Source organism: Canis lupus, chromosome 10 (genome assembly GCF_048164855.1).
Source record: "Canis lupus baileyi chromosome 10, mCanLup2.hap1, whole genome shotgun sequence".
Taxonomy (NCBI): domain Eukaryota; kingdom Metazoa; phylum Chordata; class Mammalia; order Carnivora; family Canidae; genus Canis; species Canis lupus.
In genome coordinates, this window is record NC_132847.1 from 11,070,634 (window position 1) to 11,077,606 (window position 6,973).

Consider the following 6,973-nt stretch of genomic DNA (forward strand, 5'->3'; position numbering starts at 1 on the left):
TTTAAATAATTTGGTATTGCTGATACAGTGCAAAGACCTAATCAGGATGATATTTTAAAAAGATATGGTGTCTGATTCTCCTTTAGAACATATTGAATTTCAGCGAAATCTTCAAAATGCAAATGTCATAAGTTCTAGAAGAATTAAGAGATGATAATGTTCTGTATTTCCATGTTGACAGAACATCTGAGAGAGAGAAAAAAGGCAATGAATACCTCTCAAGATCTCCATTTCAAAGACCTTAGGAACTTAATAGGAAGCACCGTTAAATAGCAAGTACACATTATTAATGTGTTCAGGCAACCATGTGAGCAAACAGTAGTGGCAGATTAGAATGGTCACAGACTTCTGTCTTTAGCACTTGCTTGCTTTTAAAAATTTATCTTTTAGAATTTAAGGCTTGAAGGAAGATATCCTGGAATATAGATCACATACATTTTGCTAAAAAGTACGTATTGACCTGCATTATGTAATAGAATATTTGAATTTGTGAGAACTGAAGAGGTCCTCTAGCAGACGAGGAAATGTGCCAAGAAAGGCTAAGAAACTTGCCTCAAGTTACTTAGGAAGCAAGCCAGCAAGAGAACCCAGCTTCCTGCTTCTCAGTTTGGTGCTATTTCCATGATACTGTTGGCTGAAGGAACTTGGGTTACTGCTTTTTTTATGATTCTTTCCCATCCATTAGCACCACTGATCTTCAGCTGAAATGTCAATTCCACACAGCATTTTGGATGTTATTTAAGTCACTTCTTGTGAGATGAAAGAATAAAAAAATGTAAGAAGTCAAAAAAGATTTTTTTTTTTTTAAGAAACTGCATAGGAATTCTCAGTGGGCCTTTATGATACACCAGGGAGTAAAAGGCTTTCAAGCATAAGGGACATGTAATAGTCCAAACAGATTTTGATATCAAAATTATGAAAAGGGATAAGTTCTGGCTGGAGGCAAAGTGAAAATAAGATGGTATTGTTACGTGGCTTTTGCTGAGAACATGAGCATCTCGATCGGCAATGTTGAGTTGACTCGTATAGTGAATACCCATGACTGATAGAAGAGTATTTATACTCTTGCCTTTTTCAAGGAAGTGAAGAGATTGATTGCCTCTCGTCAGCAGTTTTGGTTAATAATCTTATACACTTGAAAAAACTGTGTATTATTTTTTTCCTTCAGCTATTTTTAAAGATTTTTTTTTTTTTTACTGCTTTCAGTTTTCAGCAAATTTACTAGTATGTGCCCACATATGATATTCTTTATAATTGTCCTGCTTCATGTCCAAAGTGCTTTTGGAATCTGTGACTTAATATGTTTTCATCAGTTTTGACACATCTCAGCTAGTATCTCTTCAAATCTTCACGACTTGTTTCTACTTCATTTTATCTTTCTTCTCTGGGCCTCCAAATACAGGCATGTAGTAGCTTTCCACCATATGCCATTTGTTACTTACACATGTGTTTCTATATTTTCCATCTTTTTTTTTCTTTTTTCCAGACTGTAGGTTGGATATGTTGTTCCTACCTATCTTGCAGGTCACTAATTCTCTCAGTAGCTATATTTTGTACTGTTGCAACTAGTACACTGATTCTAAATTATCCATTTGGTTTATTTTTGTTATGGCTTTAGTTATTTGCTCTATTTACTTGGTTATATTAAGACATTATCTTTTTTTTAAAAAATATTTTATTTATTTGACAGAGAGAGAGAGAGAGCACACAAGCAGGGGGTTGGGGCAGAGGGAGAAGCAGACTGCCCGCTGAGCAAGGAGCCCAACGTGAGGCTCCATTCCAGGACCCTGGGATCATGACCTGAGCCAAAGGCAGATGCCCAATCAACTGAGCCACTCGGGTGTCCCTAGACATATTTATCTTAATGCTCTTGTCTCATGATCCCCTGAGTGACTATTTCTGTAATATTTATTGGATATAATTTTAGGATTATGATAATGTTACCTTTTGCAAAAGAGAATTTATATGTGTTTCTGGTAGGTAGATAGGGACACTAGCAATTCCAGCTCAATTTAATACAATCAAGGGCTGAAATAATTCAATACTAGGCTTCAATTCTTTTGAAAATTATTTCATTTCTAGTTCCTAATTATTCCTAGGATGTCAGACATAGCAGTCACAGCCCAGTGGATGGCTCACCAGATCACTCTTCCCTTCTCTACTCTTTGTTGATTCTTGATTTTCAGTTTTTGTTCTCTTAGCCTCATGAATGTACTAAAAGTTCAGTTTAGCCTCTCAGGCTTTCCTATTGAAATGGGCACACATGTCTAGGGCACAGCAGTCCTTAAAGTCTAGGTCCTCGGTCTGGGTTTCCTGCTTTCCTTAGATCTTGTCCTCCTAAGTCTTCACTGCCTTAGGAGTTCCTTGATGCCATTACACGGGTTTTGTTGTATTTTGTCTGGCGTTTGTTTTCTTTCAGTAAAAACAATGGATTCAAAGTATCACTAGTCTTGAGAAGAGAGAGCCCCGCTGCCGAGGGTCGCGTCGGGCTGCGGCCGACAAGGAGACGCCGAATGTTTCCTTCCGGCTCTTGCCTTTGGACCTCGGAGCCAGAGACCCTCAACGCCCGGCTTAAGGGAGTGACGTACGGGTCCAGGACCCTGCGGAGCCCGTCTCCCGTCTACTCGCTCAGGCACGCCAAGGGCAGCCTTCGGGGGTCCTCGTGGCCAGCCAAGATGGCGGCCCCCGCGGAGAAGGCGTGGGGAGGGTGGCCGACCCTGGCGCGGAACCTGCGGAGTCCTGTCCTGCGGCTTCCGGGCTAGCCCGGGGAGGTGGAGCCGCCGTGGTCCCGAATCCAAGGGTCCACGGATCGACCGGGAGTATTACCGGAAGCCATTGGCAGAGTTGACTGAGCAAGAGAAGTATGAACCGGAACTCAGGAAGACTCAGCTTATCAAAGCTGCTCCAGCAGCGAAAACAAGCTCTGGGTGTGAAGACCCCGTGATCAGTAAATTCACTGACATGATGATGAAAGGAGGAAACAGAGTACTGGCCAGATCCCTCCTGGTGCAGACTCGAAGCTGTGAAAAGGAAGCAGTTTGAGAAGTACCACGCTGCTTCTGCAGAGGAACAGGCCGCCAGGGAACGCAACCGCCGTGCCGTCTCCCACCCAGCCTGCAGAGCTGCGAGCCCGTGATAGGGCTGGTGCCCATCCTCAGAGGGGGCCGTTTTTATCAGGGCCCTGTGCCACTTGCCCGTCGGCGGCGTCGCTTCTTGGCCATGAAGTGGATGATTAAGGAGTGCAGGGAGAAGAAGCACCGGCGGATGCTGATGCCGGAGAAGTTGTCACATGAGCCACTGGAGGCTTTTCACAACCAGGGCCCTGTGATCAAGAAGAAGCGCGACATGCACAAGATGGCCGAGGCCAGCCGCGCCCGGGCCCGCTGCCGCAGGTGGTAGACGCGCCCCACTGCAAGAAATGATGGGAGCCGCTCTCCCAGTGAAAATCACCTGCCCGCTGCGTAGTTCCTTTTTAAGGTCAGGCCAGCCTAAGGGTGGAACAACATATTTATGCCTGTTAGTCCTTTGTTTGGGGGGCTGGACGTGCCTTTCCTGCTCTATCTCCTCACAAAGAGGAGACATCAATCTGGATTTCCCCCAGGAACTTAGGGCCTATCCAGCTTCTCTCTCTCTCAATTCAGGGTAGAACTTGGAATGATAGGAAAGGAAGCAGTTTTCATATTAGAAAAGATTTATTAGAAAATTCTCGCCCTGAACTGGTGTAGCATGTGATATGGAAACTGCCATTTACTAAAATTGACTGGAAATACAAAGTATCAGTAGTCCTCCATTACTAGAAGTGAACCTCCCAAAATTTATCTTTGAAATTGGCCCGTTTTTATGTACTTGTAAAGTTCTCAATTTTTTTAACATCAAGATTTTGGGGGAATGAAGAAGCTATCATGCATGTATTTCATTTTCTTTTTAACTAGCAATATGAAGCTACGACATAGAAAAAACAAGAGTACTTTTAAATCCTTTCAAGATTTACATGTAGAAATTCAGTAGAATCTCTTGGGAGTGTGGGGAATATAATATGCTATGTCTTTTCCATGATTCATTTAATACCAGAATTATTTCAGGGGATATCACATGTATTTCTTCCAGAAATCCAAGTAATATCATTTTTATTTCCTTATTAAATATTTATATTATGGGACATAATTAGTAATTATAGAGTTTTTCTTTTGCTAACATATAGTTGAATATTATATAATGTTAATTAGAAGCCTATTAAGAATCAACTTTTATATAATTAAAACATCTCATTTCCAGTTTTCAGAAAAATACAAATGAAAACAAAACCTATATGCTATTATAAATAATTTATTATTGTATATGGATGTAACATATGCATACTTAGGTATATATATATATATATATTTTTTTTTTAAATTTTACTTTAGGTTGACAAAATTGAATTACTCAGAATCCTTGGTCCATGGCACAATTTTGTTATTGACTTATATGGTCCTCATAATTAAGTTGGTAATTTATAATAATAAATTAACATCCATAAAGACACTATTTGACCTGAAAATTAGAACATTAACTAATACTTCTGTATATTTGTTTTTACCCTAACCTGTCTTTATTTTTGTCCTTCTGATGCACCCATAGTCCTGAGCATGTGTTTACTGTATATGTCTACATGATATATTGCTTTATTTTAGGTGTTTTAAAATTTTTTCTTGAGCCTTGACTCTTGAAAGAATATGCTGTTCATTGTCCTTTGGAACCCATTTCACTCAATATTATTCTACTAATATTATTATTTTTGCATGAGTTGGAGTTCACTTTTTTCACTAATACATAATATTTCCCTGTGAATTTACCACAATTTATATAATCATCTGTTGTGAGCATTGAATGTTTTTTTATAATATAATGAACAATCTCCTATGAAAATTTTTGACATCCTACCTTGTATATGTTTACAAGATCTTCATTGGTTTTATTTATAGTAGATTTTCTGGATTTATAATATATAAATGTTCATATTTTAAGAATATGATTGTGTTTGGCCAGCCTGTCATCATGGGCTGGTTAGGTGTGTTCCACTGGGTCTTGAGTGTGCTCTTGTTGGGTCACTTGGCTGGCCCCTGGGTGGCAGGACTGTTGCTGCACCGTGGTAGAGGAGGGCTGGAGCCAGATCACAGAGCTGTTTCAAGGATAGTAGTCAGGTCCAAGGCCAGCAGGCCTGTTACTAGTGGTATGGAGGGATGTGGTTCATCCAAGGTGCCTTAGCAGAAGGACTGATGGCAGGAGTGTGGACAAGTGGCCCTAGACTTGAGTCTACAGGGTGATGGGAATGTTTCTGGTCTGCAGCCAGGGCCACAGTAGTGATTTTGCCACTAGTGTATGAGCCTGCCTTCTCGTAGTGACACGATTCAGTCTTGGACCAGAGTTATACAACCTCTTACTTGGATCCCATGGCTACTATAAAGGTGCTTTAAGGAAAAAGCTGCAAATATTTGTTTTTGCCAGAGGATGTGGGCTGGGAACTTCCTGTTCTGCAATATTGCCGATGTCACTGCATAAGAAATCTTATTGATGCGTCTTATTGATGCTCTAATACTTGTTTTGTTGGGCTTTTTGATTTTTGTTTTTTGGTTGGATATAAAATGATACCTTACCATGGCTTAGATCTGTAGTCTGTAATTATTAATGAGATTGAGCAATTCTTTGGCCATATGTGTTTCCTCTTCTTTGGAATCCCTTTCATGTCCCTTGCATTATTTCTTCCATTGGGTTATTTGCCCTTTTCTTATTGTTTTTTTTTTTTTTTTTTTTTTTTTTTTTTTTTGGAATTTTAACTTGTATCATTGACACTAATCCTTGAGTTTTATGTTTACAAATGTTTTTTTCCCAGTGTTTTACTTTCTTGATATGTCATTTGATAAAAATTCTTATTTTAAGATAATCCTTATAGGATATGGACTTTATTTATTTATTTTTTTTATGAAGGAATAATTTGTTCAGGCCACTGGGTAAAAATCGCTTCTCACTTGGATATTAGTTACAAAGAACCAGTATCTTTCTCTCCAACATTCACTTTCATTCTAATGACTCCAGAAATGGGTCCATAAATCTCCAATATTATTACTAAGCTAGTTGAATAGAAGGCTGACATTCCTGTTATCTCAGATCCATTGCTTATTCCTTATCTAAGCAAAAGAGGACTTTTCCTCTGTGTGAAAGCTCACATCAAAAGAGGCAGAGCTCCAGCATACATGCTTAATAGGCACTGGTGGGTGGAATAATTGTGCTGTTTTTGTTATTTTTCAGCCAGGTCTATAGATGGTTTGCAAAGGCAGCTAAGTCCACGTGGGCTACGAATAGCTAGTATGAATTTTATGCCTGGTGTACAAATGCATGGCTTGATCAGCTGCCTCCAGTTCCATTCCTATTTATGTGAACTGCATTCAGCACCAAGAGAAGGCAGTGTGGAGCAGCTAATTGCTGAGAATCATGTGGGCTATGCGCTAAGTGCTTTTTCCTCCCATTCCACTTTGCGGACTCCTCTGGGCGCCAAAAGTGCTAATTATAATAACTCTGACAATTTTTTTTTTAATTTCAGAGATCTAGATTTTGGTTTTAACCTTAAGAGGTTGGAGAAATATACTCAAGAACAAAAAGAATGGATAATCTTAGTCTACAGTGAATAGTGCAAAAAGGTAACAATGTTATTGTGGATCCTTCGAAAGAAGGAATTGAAATAGGTTGGACCTTAAACATTTGCCTTCTGGAATGGTCTTATTTATAAATTGAGGAGAATATCTCAGTTTAAAAATATGCTTTGGGTTTATTATTAGAGCAGGAATTTTGGGAAGAGTGAAAGAAAAGGAAAATAAAGTAGAACAGGCAAATTAAATTGGAGACAGAAGAGACACGTGTTCTTAGGAGAATGATTGAAATCTTAGAGGTCTGACTGACTAAATATGACAAATTAAAGAAAAGAAATACCACTTAA

General features: G+C 39.3%; 1 pseudogene; it reads left to right on the top strand.

Annotated features, from left to right (window-relative positions):
* The first annotated feature begins 2,498 nt into the window (after positions 1–2,498).
* Positions 2,499–4,164, top strand: LOC140640856 (small ribosomal subunit protein uS7m pseudogene; annotated as a pseudogene).
* Positions 4,165–6,973: the final 2,809 nt, after the last annotated feature.